The sequence below is a fragment of the Vicugna pacos genome, chromosome 19 (assembly GCF_048564905.1).
Source record: "Vicugna pacos chromosome 19, VicPac4, whole genome shotgun sequence".
Lineage (NCBI taxonomy): Eukaryota > Metazoa > Chordata > Mammalia > Artiodactyla > Camelidae > Vicugna > Vicugna pacos.
Window position 1 is genome coordinate 6,018,203 of NC_133005.1, and position 16,432 is coordinate 6,034,634.

Consider the following 16,432-nt stretch of genomic DNA (forward strand, 5'->3'; position numbering starts at 1 on the left):
TTCCCTTCTGACATCTCAATAGGAAAGTGGTGAATTTATCATTCTATGTAAGAACCATGAAGATATTCAAACTCTTTGCCTCGGGAATTTTATTTTTAAAAATATTTTCTAAGTAAATAATTCTAAATATTGAAAACGTGGCATGCATGGGTGATGGTCCTCAAACTTTATTGATGGGAAAGCAATTTGCAAATAATTTAAATGGCCAACAAAAGAGAAATAGTTCATAGCACGTCCACCTGAGGGAATGTTATGGAAAGTGAAAGTGTGTTTATTTGTATCATAAGAACATTTTTTGTATTATAATGATGATTTAAAAGTGGAATACCAAATACTGGCAGGAAACAAACAAAAAAGAAGGCTATAGAAAAGCCTAATGCACACATTGTTGTTATTCTGGGGCTAATGGGATTATGAGTGAGTGTTTTTTCCTTCTGCCATTTCCTTTTCCTTTTATTTTTCTTCCATAATCATGCATGCCTTTTAACTAGAAATAACATTTTTATGAAAAATGTTTAAGAAGTAGGAAGAATAAAACTCCCTCTGAAATTATCTTTATTCCTTTACTCAGGAAAAGAACTGCCATTGTTACGTCCTTTTTCTGGGGTGGTTATGTATCAATCTTTTCCTGGTTAGGGTGTGATTTCTTTCCTTCTGGGCCCCTGGCTGCTTTGAGCTATGAAAATCCAAGGATTGTGACCAAGAACTCAAACAAGTTTCTCCTTCTTAAGTTGGCTGCGTGGTTTTTTCTTGAACTGCCTGTTTATTCTAGAACACACCGAGATCTCTGGGAGCTCTGGAAAGTGCTGTGAAAGGGTGAAGTAAGGAACTGCTATTCAATCCATCTGACTTGGACAAACATTCATGAAGTAGCTCGCCCTCACAGCAGAGCTGTACAAGGATGGTTTCTGGGGACTAATGCATAGTACAAAAGGCGTGCGGCCGACCCCTGGCTCTGTCGCCAGGTAGAATGTCAGCATCCTTAGAGACGAAGAGATGAGTTTTATTTAAGGGTCAGGGGACATGGAAAACCGTCCCAGAGGGTGAAGTGCAGAACTAACCCCAAGATCAGTCCAGCACAAGCAGAAGGCCGTGTGCCCAGGAGCCTGGGAAGAGAGAGGTTGAGGCCACAGTGGGGGAGTCCTCGAGTGTCTGGGTGGGAGCCTGGACTTTATTTGTAGGTCGTGGAGAGTGAGTTTTGAAGCAGAGGTGTCACAGAGTTTCACCTCCTCTTAGGAAGTTAACTGGTGCAGAGATTCTAGTCTGGTGACCCTCAGGCTGGATGGGATCAGCAGGAAGGGTTGGCTTGGTTCCAAGATATTTTGTCTTTAATGTTTTCAAGACAGAGATTTAACATTATAAAAATAATTCAGATTTCACACTTTTCTTTTAGGAAAAAAAAAAAAAAAGGAAGGAGATTTGTGAGTACCAGGCCACACTTCTCTAGTTTTTTTTTTTTACAATCCTTGCTCCCTACTCTTGTGTATTTTGTCACTGCTGTGGGCTGTCTTGCTGGGGACATTGGCTGGGAGAGCCATGGAGGAGCCACTGCTGTGCTTTTCACTATGCCAGCCATAAACGTTTGTATCTATTTAAATTAAAATTAAAAATTTAAATTTAAAAACTCAATTTCCCAGTCACACGAGCCACATTTCTGGTGCTCACTGGTCATATGGGGTTCGTGGCTGCCACATTGGACGGGGCGGACACAGAACATTGCCAACATCACAGAAGTTCTAATTGGACAGCGCTGGTATTGGGGTGAACTGGGACGCCCCCACAGCAGTCCAGGGGAGGAACAGCAAGGGCCCTAAAATAGGCAGTGGTGATGGAAATGGAGCAGGTTGGCGCTCCTCTCTAGAGCGCTATTTTGGTTAGCGTCTCGCCGACACAATTAGACTGAAGTCTGCTGCAGAGTGCATTTTGTCAAGTGCTTGAAAGTACATTTTTGTTGCTTGTGGGACAACGCTTGACAAGTGTTCCAGGAGTACGTACTGTGTGTATTCAACACCACAGATCATTTTCACCCTCAGTTGGTGTCTCTGAAATACTTACTTTTTGGTGTCTGAGAAGCCAGAAGAGCTAAGTGCTGTAAATGCTCATGAAAGCACCACATGGGAAGGATTTTGAGTGCTGCTGGAGATGCTGCTTCAAATATCAGCAGCATTATTATTCTCAAAAATAGTAGCAAGAGGCTTCTATTTGTGACCTCCATCTATTAAGATTCCAGGCAGAGGGAGCTTGCTGGTAATGACAAGAGCAGTTCTGCCGGATTTATCATCCCCAGTCCTGATTCCTCACGTGTGCTGCTGTGAGGCTCAAGGACCTGAGGATACAGGATTCTCGCCAGAGTGCATGTCGCTTCCCAGCACTCAGAGATATGCCAGCGCCAGCAGAAGAACCAAGGGCCTCTCAGCTTGACCCTGCTGAGTTCCTCTATAGGAATCGCAGTCTGGGCACAGCCTGGTAAGTGAGAGGTGGTGCTCTTTAAGTTGGCTGATGCAAATAAATGTCAGGAGTTGTGTGCTGGATGAAGAATGGACAAAAAGGATGCTTTTGAGAGTCACTGAATTCCAAAACAGGAGAGCTAGCAAATAATTACGGTACTCCTAGGGGATCAGACTCCTCATCCTTTCATGTGACTCTCTGCAGGGCCAGTGGTATCCTCTTGTGAACCTTTCCAAGTAAAACACCCAGGGACTCAGCTCTCTGAATCTTCTTTGTTGGGGAAGAGTGAACTCCATTCTTCGGCCTAGTGAACCTTCTTTCAGTGGATAAGATGATTATTATTTTTGCATAAACAATATTCATCACAAAAGCTTGAAAATATTTTCTTTTTTTGAAGAAAATAATTTTATTCTCCCAATGATTTTGCACATCTTGGTCTCCCTTCATTAGGAAAAATGCCTAGAAACATCGATCATAGATTATGGATTCTCCCTCACTCTTACGTCCAATAGGGAACATGACATTTAAAATGTTATTTCAAAGTTTTAATAGTTAAAGTTTTATTGAAGTAGAGTATGCTTCCAGAAATGTGCACCAATGGTAAATGTCTAGATCGATTAATTATCACAAAATGATGACACTGGCGTATCTGACACCCAGGTCAAGACGAGGAGCGTGATCAGCTCTGCAGAAGCCCCCCATAGTCCATCCCATTACTGTCCCTCCCTCATCTCTCCCTGAAGATGACTATTATCCAGAAATATAACATCATGATTTGTTTTACTTGTTTTATTATATATCATATGATATGTACTTTTTTTTGTGGTTGGCTTTTCTCAGTTCACGGTATGTTTGTGAGATTCACGTGTATCATTATATAGAACATTCATTTTCATCACTGTGGGGTATGTTATTGCATGAATGTAATAATTACTTACCCATCTCACTGTTTACAGACATTTGGGTTCTTACCAGTTATGCTATTACAAACAATGCTGCTGTGAGCATTCTTGTATGTGTTCTTTCGTTCATGTGGAATCACTGGGTCATGGGGTAAATCTATGCTCAACTTTATGAATACTTTTCATCAGTCTTCCAAGGTGAATGCACCAACTTGCATTCTGGTTGCTCTGTATTCTTCTGAGCCCTTGGTATTATCAGTCTGTAAATTTTTAACCATTCCAGAGTGTGTGTAGGGGTATCTTTAAGTGGTTTTAGTTTGCAATCTTTTGCTGATAAATGAGGTTGAACATGTGTTTACTTTTTCATGTATTTACGAATTGTTTGGATAGCCTTCTTGATTAAGTGACTACTCAAATATTCTTTCCATTTTCCTATTGGGTTTTCTGCCTTTTACTTAGTGATTTGTAGGAACTGTTTACATAGTTTAAATATGAGCCCTTTATCAGTTGTATGTGTTGAAAATATCTTCTCCCACCCTGTGATTTACCATTTCACTTTCTTCATTTTCTTTCTTTCTGTTTTTTAATGGAGGTGCTGGGAATTGAACCCAGGACCTCATGCACGCTAAGCATAGGCTCTACCACTAAATTATACCCACCTCCTCCCTGGTCATTTCACTTTCTTAATGGTGTCTTTTGATGAACTTAACAGCTTTTTCCTTATGACTAGTGTGTTTGTGTGCTCTTAAAATAATCTTGGCCTACTCTAAGGATATGAAGATATATTCTTTTCTGGGTTTTTGAACAGCATTATTACTTTACTTTTCTCATTTAGATTTACAATCCACATGAAATTGATTAATTGATTTTGTACATCATTTTTCACTGTTTCTGTATGGATATTAATATTTTGTTTAAAAGACTCATTTTCTTCCATTGTGGATATTCAGTGGATTCAGTCCCATTTGATGAAAAATCCATTCTTTTTTTTCCGCTGCTCTGTTCTGCAAATTTTGCCATAAAACAAGTGTCCATTGATGTATGGGTCAGTTTCTTTTATGCCCCATTGCTCTGACTGTCTATTCTTGTCTACTTGTTACCATAGGCTTGGAATATTTTTTTATATCTGGGAGAGTAAATCATCCCACTTTTTTCTTCTTGTTCAAGGTTGCTTTGGCTTTGAGGCCCTTTGCACTTGCTTATAATTTAAAAATAAGCTTGTAAGTTTTGAAATAAACACAGACAGTTGGGATATGGTTTGGTATTGCATCAAATCTATAGGTAAACAGAGAAAATTTACATCTTTACAATATTGTCTGACAAACTCATCTATTTGGATATTCTTTAATTTCTCTCAATATGATTTCATGGTTTTATGGGCTAGATGTCTCAAACCTCTTTTATTAGATTTATTCCATGGAGTTCCCATCTCAAAGGGAAATCATTTATCGTTTCACCATCAAGGATGATGTTGGATGGCTTTTGGGTATGGTTTTCCTTTGTTATGAAATATCCTTTACCAGATTAAGGCAAGAAAACATGACATTTCAACATTTTGCCATGTTAGCTTTAATCCTGGGTATTTTTAAAGGACCTAAAATATGCTGTTGAAGTTTCAGCTGTGCAGGGTTGAGCACAGTCTGTTTCGCTCATCCTCTGTGCTCCATTCTGCTCCGCCCCTGAGCTGGAGAGAGAGAGGAGAATGATGGTGTGGCTGAAGACTGAGGACTTTAGAAGATCTGGGAGATAATCCCTGGGAAACCCAGAATTATTTTTAATAATTGAAGACAGTCTGGTGTTCTCATATAAAGGGTGAGAGAAAGAGCAAAGAGATACTGTGACAGACTTATGCATGTAACAAAAGCCTGCCACATTTGTACTTTTAACATCCCATCTGTTATTTCATTGTGTCTCTATAGCCAACTTAGTTTCAATACAGTGAAATTTTACAGAAAAATAGATGAGCCAATTGTCTAACATCATAGAACTGGAAGAGGATAAGTTGGAACAAAAAATTGGGTCTCCTTGATTCCTGGTTCCTCTGATTGGAACCTAAGAGCATTTAAAACATCCAAAATACAGAAACTATCCTAGGTCACCTGAAAGGAGACTGTTATGCTAGAATATGCAGGATATAAGGATATAACATCAGTTTACAAAAAGTGCCTCTTATAAAGCCATGACTCATCCTCAAATCAAGCTGTTGTGGAGGACTGCAGGTGGGGAACCTCCACCGCCCCCCAGGAGGAAATGAGTTCATTTGTCTTTCTTTCCTCTTCCTCCTCTGCTCTTCCCTGTGTGACTTGCTCTGGTCAAAGAAATGTGAGCAAAGGGGATCAGTGTCACTTCCAGATGAAAGTATTTCATGGCCAGTCCTTGGCTCCACAACCCCATTGTCATGGAGACCATGGGGGCTCAGGTTGACATGGAGGTGCCAGGAGGTGGAAGCCAACGTAGAGTTCTGAAAATTCCTGGAGAGTCACCCATGCCCCCAGCAGGTTTTATGTGAGTAACAAAGAAACATCTTTTTAAGCCCCTGAGATGTGTGGGTTGTTTGTTACTGCAGCATAACCTAGCCTATTCTGACTGATACAGCAGACCAAACAAGGTCTGCTCCTGGCCCAGCCAACCCTCAGCTCTGTGGTTTCCATTTTCTCCTGCTGTGGTCCTGGATCAGTCAGGATGCCCCTGCTTTCAAGGAGCAGCTCTCCTCAATTCAGCTGATGGAGGAGAAGGGAGAAAGAGACATGGAGACCATTGTAGCCTTATGTCCAGACATGATTGCCAATCCCAAGTTAACATTAATAACAATGCTTTGGTTTTCCTGATTTTAGATGTTGCCCACATTCCTTGGCTCATATCCCCATTCCATCTTCAAAGCCAGCGGAATCTTCATCACATCACATCACATTAAAAAAAAGTGCTTTGATCCCACAAAGTTTCTTTTGTCTATTTCTGAAACAACTAAGACTTTTGCTTCTCAAACTGTGATCCATGGACCAGCAGTGTCAGTACCATCTGAGAGCTTGCTGAAATGCAGAGTCTCAGCCCTGCAGCCCTTCTGCATCATGATCCACATTTTAAAATCCAAGAGATTGGTATGAACATTTCAGTTTGGGAAGCACTGGCTTAAACTTGGCGGTGAGGAGAGAGGAGTGGTTCGGTTCTCCACCACCCTCAGGGTGAATGAATGATCGCCCTGCCCTGATCTCTTGACCCACCATTCCTTCTTTTGAACCCTGCACAGACTCCTGCCACAGCTTCCATAATAGAAGGTGAATCTTGAGGTTTCTGGTCTCTGATTATGTTGGTCCTCCTTTGCATCATATCACGTCAGAAGTGAGCCCAGACATAAAAAATGGAGATATCACCCCATTCTTCTTCTTGGTGTGATGGTATGATCGCCTGGACGCATGTGGGAAAGGCAGCCTGGAGGTTTTTCCAGTTTCCCCATCTCCTGCTCTTCACCTTGCTCAGGCCCTGTGTAAACAGATGGATTTGGCAAGTCCAGGGCTGCTGCTTCTCCATCCTCATGTGCCCTCTCATTTCCTCCCTGGCCCCAGTCCCTGCTTCTGCCCTTCTACAGTCCCTACAAAGGGGTGCCAGGGACAAGGCAAAACTTTTCCCTGGCCCTGCTCCCAAATGACAAGAAGCCAAAAGCTGAGTCAGGAAGTATGCTGAGCAGAAGCTGGGGCTGATGCTCTGGGAGCCCAGGCTGGGTCTGCTGGTGTGAGGTTATTAGATGACAAGGCACAGGCTTGTCTTTGCCGTTCCAGCCCCCTGCCCTGGGCTGGCCTCGCTCTTGGCATCTCCTTCCTCGCTCTCCACATGCTGTTGGCAATCTGACGCTGGGAAATTGCCAACGAGAGGCTACCATCTACTGCTCGGAGCTGCTTCCTCCCTGCTGTTCGTGAGAGCATGACCTGACATGACCTGATGCCTTCCACAAAGAGTGACTTTCATCTAGGCTGTGCCTTGGGCTCTGCAGTGGGGGCTGCTGAACCAAGGGCCAGGAGGGAGGGGAGGAGATCTGGCTACAGCAACAGATGGAATCTGGCCCAGGGCGGATGTCGAGTGCCTTCTTCAATATGCCTTTTCCCTTTTAATCTCCTCTTGAGCAGAGCTGATCAATTAGAGCTGTAATTATTTTAATCTTCCTCTCTGCTGTCCCTGTCTGACTGCCTGCCACTGCCCATCGACCCTTCTCGCTAACAACATGCTTAGGTGACAGCTTTGCTGAGGCAGCCCCGTCTTGCTAACAGGCCAAACAGTGACGCAAGATTGCCCAGCCAGGGACCATCACCTTTCCTGGCTGCCTGGCTTTTGGCAAAGCAACACTTCTGAGATGATTTCTCCTTTGCAGAGGGAGTCAGCTCCAAGGATGGGTGAGAGAAATAAGGTATCAAAATGGTGGCTCTACAGCATTTATATCATGCATTTCAGCAGCAGCATTTTGGAATCAGAAAAAGCTGGTTCCTCTACCTGGGCCTCAGACTTTTCATCTCTGAGTCTCTGAGCCCTCATCTGTGAAATGGGTGTGGTCATAACTTCTTCAAGAGTTGTAAGGACTAGGCAAGGTGATGGAGATATGGCTCAGAGCATTCTGGGCCCAGTGGCAGCTGGCTAAGCAAGCTATTTTTTGTCCTTAGTTATGCCTGGATTTCCCTGTGACTGAGGTAAACAGAGCATCTCCCTGTCCCAGCATGGGTTGTAAAATGGGGAAAATAATACAAACTAGATGTCTTCAGAATATGTGAATGAAACTTTTTTTACCCCTGTAAATGCATATAAAGTGAAGGAGGCAGATCATCCATGGCCCACAAGACACAGACTTGCATGTTCTGGTGGGTGCTCAGCCAGATGAGCATCAGTTCATTTGGGATCTTGTGAGCTTAGTAGGAGTGGACTGACCTGGCGGAAGATTCTAAGCTCCAGCCTGTGAGTAATGCAAACTATTGTTGGCTACTTTCTTCATCTCACTCTCCATTTCCTCTTTTTTTTAATAGAGAATTACATTTTTGTTTTTTCGTTTTTTTCCCTTTTTTTTTTTAAATTGAAGTATAGTCAGTTTACAATGTGTCAATTTCTGGGGTACAGCATAATGTTTGCCATGTATATACGTACTTATATTTGTTTTCATATTCTTTTTCACTACTACAAGATATTGAATATAGTTCCCCATACAGAAGAAACTTGTTGTTTATCTATTTTATATGTAGTAGTTAGTATCTCCAAATCTTGAATTCCCAATTTATCCCTTCCCACCCGCTTACCCCTCTGGTAACTACAAGTTTATTTTCTGTCTGTGAGTCTGTTTCTGTTTTGTAAATAAGTTCACTTTTTTTTTAAAGATTCTACATATGAATGATACTGTTTGGTATATTCCGTTTTGTTCATCTCAGCATAACACAGGGAGATGAGTTAGGGGCTTGAATTACAACTGGGACAAGGTTTCTGCCCCTAAGATCTCACAGTCAAGGGTCAAGGGCAAACAGAAAAGCATAAGCGGGAATTATCATGGCAAGTATTAGGCAGACATAAACACTGATTCTGTAGAAAAACATACGAGGGGTCACCAACTTAGCCATTGAGGGTATACGAGGGAAGAGACATTTAGGGAAGTCACTGCAGAAGAGATGATTTCTCCTTCTGGGTAATTTTTAGATGTAATGAAAACAATCTTTAGTGTAATCAAGTATATCAGTTAGCTTTTGCTGCATAACAAACAATCTAGATACTAGTGGTTCCAAACAACAACTATTCAGTTCACCATTCTGGGGGTTGCTGGGTGGTTCTGTCTGGGCCAGCTTGGCTGATTTCTGCTGAGTGTGCTCCTCTGTGGTCCTCTGGCAGATTGGCTGATTGGATGATGCAGGGTGGCCTCGCTCACAGCTAGGGGGCATTGGTTCCTCTCCACACAGCCTCTCATTCTCAAGACACTAGCTTGGGCTCATTTACACAGTGGCCTCAGCAAGAAAGCAAGCCCCAGTGCTAAGGTGCTATTCATGGTTTCTAATGTCCCATTAACTAAAGCAAGTTACAAGACCAGACCAGAGTCAAGAGGTGCAAAGGAAGACTTCACCTCCTGAAGGCAGGGGAAGAATCTGAGGCCATTTTTCAACCTACAATGTTGCTTATATTTAGGTCACAGAGGGCAAAAGGGGCAGAAATATATGTATTCTGGAGCCCAGGGAGCTTGATGCCAAATAAATAGGTAAACAACTAAATGATACAATCTATTTCCCTCCTCGAAGTCAAGTGCCCAACCTTCCATCTTTGAAGACACATTCTGCAGAGTTAAGCGTTGCCCACCCCTGTCATCTTTGTTTGGAATGAATATACCCTGGGGAGGTGGTGACAGTCTTAAACATAATCTGTCACATTGTTTGAGCTGTCACTTAATAGCAATGAAGGCCATGCCAGCAATGTCACTGGAGAATTGGAGGAACTGGATGGAACACAGGAGAGAGGACTAGGAAAGGAAAAGAAGGAAGATTCAAGCTTGGTTTTAGCTACGTTCCAGTTTTGCCTGAAGCTTGGACCCATGTCTGAGTTTTCAGGGGTGAGACCCATTACAAAGTCATTCGCAGAACTTATCTCACTGAGCTTAGAAGCCAGATGCCCCTGAAAGGATGTTAGCAGCCAGGGCACCTCACTGACAGCCTGACAAATGGTCTCCTTCCTCCTCCCTCTGCCAGCCTGGCTACTGATGAGCAGCTGGTGCCTGTGGCTGGCGGTGTGCCCTGCCTCCGTTACTGCTCTTGAGTCCAACTTCCAGGAGGTCATCTTGGGGGATGCCAAGGGCTTAGAGCAGTAGTTCTCAAACTTTAGCGAAACCCAGGTTTACTTGGAGAGTTTGTTAAAACAGATCTCTGGTCCCCACACTCAGGGTTTCTGGTTCTGTGGGTCTGGGATGGTGCTTCAGCACCTGCACTTCTGACGAGCTGCCAGGTGATGGGAGGGTGATGCTGACACCACTGGTCCAGGACCGCATTTTGAGGCCCCCTGACCTGGGGCTCGAATACCTTGTCATCTTCCATAGGGTTTCCCTTATTGCAGGGTCCTCGACCGTGGCTGCTCCTGGAGACCACTTTAAAAACAGAAATAACCAAGGAGGGGAGGGTATAGCTCAGCGGTAGCATGTGTGCTTAGCATGCATGAGGTCTGGGGTTCAATCCCCAGGACCTCCATTAAATAAATAAGCCGAATTACCTCCCCTCAACCACCTCCCCCCAGTGAAAAACAGGAATAACCAGGCTTCACCTTCAGAGAGGCTGATTTAATTGATCTGGGGGATCCTGGCATTTACAACTTGTACAAGACTCTTGGGCAATTCCAGAACACAACCTGGGCTGAGAATCACCATTCACTGTTGTAGCAGTTCTCAGGGAACAGTCTCCAGACCCACAGCAGCACTGCCATCGCCTGGGAGCTCGTTAGAAATGCAGGTTCCCAGGCCCTGCCCCAGGCCTGCTGAACCAGGAAGTCAGGGCTGAGACCCCCTGGTCTGTCTTCACAGCCCTTCAGGGGACCCTGATACCCACTCAAGTTTGAGTCACAGCTTTTTCAAATGAAATGAGGGCCTCGTTTCAAATGAGATGAAATGAGACGCCATCTTGGAGGAGCTCCTTCAAGACCCCTGCTCTTCGGAAGATGAGCTCTGGTGAGGTGACGTGCAGTCTGCAAAGTATGGAGGTTTGGAGGTTCCATCAAAGAGCTTTGAAACAAAATCTTAGACAGAAACACAGGGTGTACACAGACCTAAAGAGATTTTTCAGGCTGGAGTGGAGGAAGGGCTTGGCACATCCATCTCACTCTGTCCTCCAAGGCAGACCCTTGAGGTCCCTCCCCTCAAGCCCTTGTCCCCTCCAAATAGAGTGGGAACTAGGAACTACTGCCCTGGCTCCAGCATTAAGCTAACTGTGCAACAGCCCTGTGTCTTTGCCTCCTTCTTCTAAAGGTACTGCAGGATTTGCGTCCACTGAACCACCTACTTCGCCATTTTAAGCAGGACAAATGAGACATCGCAGGTGTGGTTTCATAGTGTCTGATGATTGCTGTTTGGTAGGAGGAATGGCAATGAAAGGCTTGCTCTTGTCTCATGGATGTGCAGCATACATGGCTGCTTTCCTCAGCTGGGGAAAAAGCCAAGTTAAAAATCATATTCTTTTGATTTTATAAATCATTGTTTGAACACCCTGGCCTGCCAAAAGTCGCAAGGAATACAGGAATTTCTCACTGGGGCCTCTGCCACCCCACATTGTTCGAGATCCCATAGGGGTTACTCCTTGGGCACGAAAGCCATCAGACCTGCTTCCCGATGCTGGCCGGGGAGCACTGTGCATGACCAGTGGGGACCGTGGCTCCCTCTGCCTCTTCGACTGCACAGGTGGACCTGGGCAGCCCAGGGGCACTTTACTTGGTGATGCTCTTGCCTGTCTTGACAGGCTTGAGAATTGCCCTCTTCTTGGGCCCCAAAGACAAAGGAACTTTCATAGACACACACACACACTCTCTCTCTCTCTCTCTGTCAAGCTACAAGACTGCAGAATCTAAAGGCGCTTTTAGCCTGGGCCCTGAGCCAGAGGTACCCCTCCTCATGAACCTGAAGGGAGAACAGGTACACTTTCTCAGGTGCCTTGTGGGAGTTAGCGGGCACTTCAATGAGGGAAGCAGGGCCAGAAACTATGGCAGAAGCTCTGCCCAGTCCCCCTTTGCTAGGTACCAGTTGTTAAAGTCTGGACTATTCTCTTGAAACGTATAATGAGAACCAGGCTCAGAACGCAAGAACTTCCAGGTCTTAGCGACAGAAGGATTCTCTCGCCAGTGGTTGTTGTCATTACTGGATGTCAGCTTCTTGGGGCATCTCCTTGGAGCCAGATCAATGTGATGGAAGTCCCTCAGGGAAAAGTGTTTGCATTAATGTTTTAAGCCAGTGGTTTGCTAAGGGTGGTAAGCAGGTCAGAGCATCAGCACTGCCTAGGAACCAGTTAGCACCAGGGCCTCAGCTGCACCTCTGAATCAGAAGCTCTGGGGGTGCAGCCCTGCAATCTGTTCCCTCAGCCTGCTAGATAGTGTGATGTGTGCTAAATTTGGGGATCACTGCTATTGCTTTGCGCCAGTGGATTCCAAACTTGACTGCACATTAGAACCACCTGGAGAGATTTAAAAACTCCCCATGCCCAAGGCATACCCCAGACCAATTAAATCAAAATGTCTGGAAGTGAGACCCAGGCATCAGTATTTTTAAGACCCTCTAGACGATTCCAGTGTGAGCCATTGCTTTAAAACTGCTGCAAATAACCAGGTTAAATCAACTGCACAAGTGGTCTTTTTCCATTGCAGCTGTTACTGCTGGCTGAAAATAAAGGCCATGACAAAATGAAATTGACCCAAAGATGCTTTAGAAACAGACTGAGTCTCTTAGGCAACGTGTAGCCGGGACCCGGGCATTGACTCATAAACTCTATCACCATAGATGGTCCCACCGATAACTAAGGCCGTTTTCCCCCTTGTTCCCCTACAATTTCTTGGTGTGGGAGAATCACTTACTGGTGCAAGACAGGGGAAAAGGGCAGGATCTCATGAGGATCAAATGCCAAGATAGATGTGATGTGAGTCTCTCTTAATATAGAGGCTTAGTCCAAGACAGGATTTTGTTTTTTTAGAAGCCAAATTCAGAAAAGGCAGTTCTTACTCATAAATGCCTTTGCCTATTAAAGTGCCTCTGTCCATGTAGCACCATTGAATTTAATCAAAGGGCTTATAAAGCAATCCCGCCCCTTCAGCTTTTATTACATCGCTCAGTGAGATCATGCTGCTGGTTTCTTCCACCTGCCTGCCTTTTTTCTCTGGGGCTCCGAGGACGGAGAAAGGAGTCTGACCCCCTGACACTGTCAGGCTCAACTTGAGCAACGCTCTGTCTCTATAGCGACTTCGACCTTAAGAGATGTGCAAGGTGATTTAACTTCGAGTTAGAAAATCAAGCCCTCTGATTTGGATGGCTGCCCCGATGGGCAATTCACCTGTGTGATTGATATCACAAATCTGTTCTGTTGCCTCTTGGTAATATGAGCCTTGAAGCAGGAGAGGGAGAGAGGGAGGTGGGAGTGGAGGGGGAAGAGAGAGAGAAAGGTGGGGAGAGGGCGAGGGAAGGAGGGAAAATCTTGTAGGGAGCTGTCTGCATGCAGGAGAAGCAGGTGGCTCCTATTATAATCTTGAAAGCCGCCTTTAATGAGAGTAACAGTCTCTTAATCGCCAGAACGTGTGCACCCTGAGGTCAGCTGCCCTTCATCTGCTCTCGCTGTCCGTGGTGCTGTTTGTGTGTTTTCTGGGTACAGACCTCATTGCACCCTAAAGAATTTACTCTCACAAAAGCAGCAATGGCCTAACAGATTTGGCTAAATAACCAACATCAGAATGTTGGGGTGGGGGTTCTGTTGCATACTCCGCAGCAAATGACTCAAAATCCTCATAGACATTTCTGTGCTCCCAGCTTTCTCTTTAGCTGTGGCATCATAGTGTTGCGTTTTTGATCCATTCGCCTCCCTGAGATTTTCCCTTGAGAATTTCAAAATGTTCTCACCTGATTTGGTGTTCCCAGGAGAGGTGGGTGTGGAGGGAAGATGAGAAGTGATGAAGAAATTACCAGCCAAGAACGAGGGCTCTGTGGAGGGTGGGGCAGCATGCCTCTCTCACACACCCACATTTTGCTCCCTGTGTTTTCTCCTTTGGCCCCTTCATCACTGATACTCTTGACTTTGGCTGCCAACCAAAAGGCTCTTGGCAACTGACACTGACTTTGTCTCGGCTGAATTTGATAGGTGCCTTCTCGCTCTGGAAGGGACCCCATTTGATCTTTGCTTTGTCTCAGTCCTCAGCCAGTAAGTGGCATTTACTCACCCAAGCTTTGCCCAACATAGAGCCTAAATCCCTGTAGTCACAGTTGAAGTTCTCCCTTTGTCCTTGGCAGTGAGGTGGGGTGGGGAGGTTTGGGGAGGTGGGGAGTGGAGGAACACCCACCTTTACAAAAACTCGTCTTTCCAGATGGACAAAGGGAGTTTCATATTTGCACTTGGAGAAGCTGGTTCTCATCAGTCTTATCTGAGATAAAGAATCTTGGGATCACATGGAAAAGATGGTTCCCCAGTTCTTGTGACATCTGTCACCTTATCAAGGGTACCAGGCGAATATCTCCAAGTTGTGTTGACTGAAACTATTTATCATCAGGGACAAGAGCCCCAAAATAGACTGTGTGGGATGATGTCTTTAAATGCTGCCTCTTGACCTTGCATCTTGGGCAAAAGGTAGAAAGGAATGAAGGCAAGAATACAGCTTAGTCTGAATTCATTCCAAAAAAAAAAAAAAGCTTAAAAAGTAAAGCTGTTGAGCAGGAGTGGAACATAAGCACAGTTTCTGAAATGCATAAATTCCATATAAGCCAGCATTACAATCCTCTTCTTCAGGCGGGATAAATAGAAAAGTTGTTGCAACAGAATAGGGGACAATTCTTCTAAGACTTCAGTGTTAATAGGAAAAAACGCGAAGTAGCAAACTCGGTCTTGGTTTTGAGAGAAGAAGATAAATGTAAAGACCCTTCCTCCCACTTCCGGGACTATTTACCTGTGCTGCTCAAGTCCGTCTTTCATAAACACATGCCCTGCATCCACTCATGATGGGCTGATTCCTTCCTCATGTCCTCTGTTTCTTCTGCTTCTCTCTGTGCTGAATTGCTTTTCCTGCAGCTTACATATGATTATGGCTTGATTGTTTTTAAATTGGCTTTAAATCTTATAATTAAAGCTTTCTTTTCCTCCAAATGCAACTAAAATGGTTTTGGCTTAAAAGGTGTTTCCAGCCAGCTCGCGTGAAGTGTCTGCTCACTGAGCGAGGTTGTGTAACTTCCAAGGCAGGGGAGACCAGGGCAAGCCTGTCTTTTCAGGTGCCCCCCAGTTTCTTCCATGTTCACTCAACTGGAGACCCTCCTGACTATGGCAGTATGTGGAATATTAGAAAACAGATCCAAGCGTTGTGAGATGTGCACCTTTCACGTACGTTGATGCATTTTCCCTGGCTTTGCAGCCAACTCTGCTGGTGGCCAGAGAGGGGACATACGGAGAAGCAGGAGCTGGGCTTTGCCAGCCCAATTGGAAAAGAATGGAACCTCTCTTCCTATGATTTGCACTTGAACCTCCCCTACCACTTAGGAAGTCTTCCAAAACATGATGCCTCAGTGTTCTCAAATATTTTGGTCTCTGCACCCTTTACATTCTTAAAAATTATTGCAGACCTCAAAGAATTTTTGTTTAAATGGATTAAATCTACCAATGTTTGCCATATCAGAACTTAAAGTTGAAAAAAAATAGATATTGTACATATTTATTAATTCTCTTAAAAATATACTGTGGGCAACAAATAAACATAATAATGTATTTTATTAAAATAATCTATATTTTCCAAACCAAAAAAAAATAGTGAAAAGAGCAGCATAGTTTTACATTTTCATAGGTCTCCTTGACGTCTGGCCTGATGTAAAACAGCTCACTCAATTTTTATATCTGCTTTTGTCTTCAAATTATTGTGACATCGTGCGTCACACAGTCCTGGAAAACTCCACTGTATACTCATGAGACTAATGAGAATGAAAAGGCAAACAACATTTCAGGTTGACTATGGAAATTGTTGTGACCTTGTGAACACGTAAGGGTCTTGGAGACCCCAGGGTTCCCTGGACCACAGTGGTAAATAAACACATGTGGTTCAGGGATGGTTTTATGAGGAATACAGATACTTTTGGCTGTTTTTTTTTTTTATGTTTTTGCCTATTAATGGATACATTTCACTTTTGGCAAAAGCTATGATTTTTATTTGCATTTGATGGTAACAAATTTACTTTTAAAAATAAATTTATTTAGCTTTAAAAATGTTATTACTATATGATTTCCTTTATTTGAAGTTTTAGAAGAGGTAATGGTAGAAAAAATAGGACAGTGGTTATCCTGGGGTGGGGATGGGGAGTGACATGAAGGGACTTTCTAGGCTGATAGTAATGCTCTATATCGTGATAAAGGTTGACTCAGAGC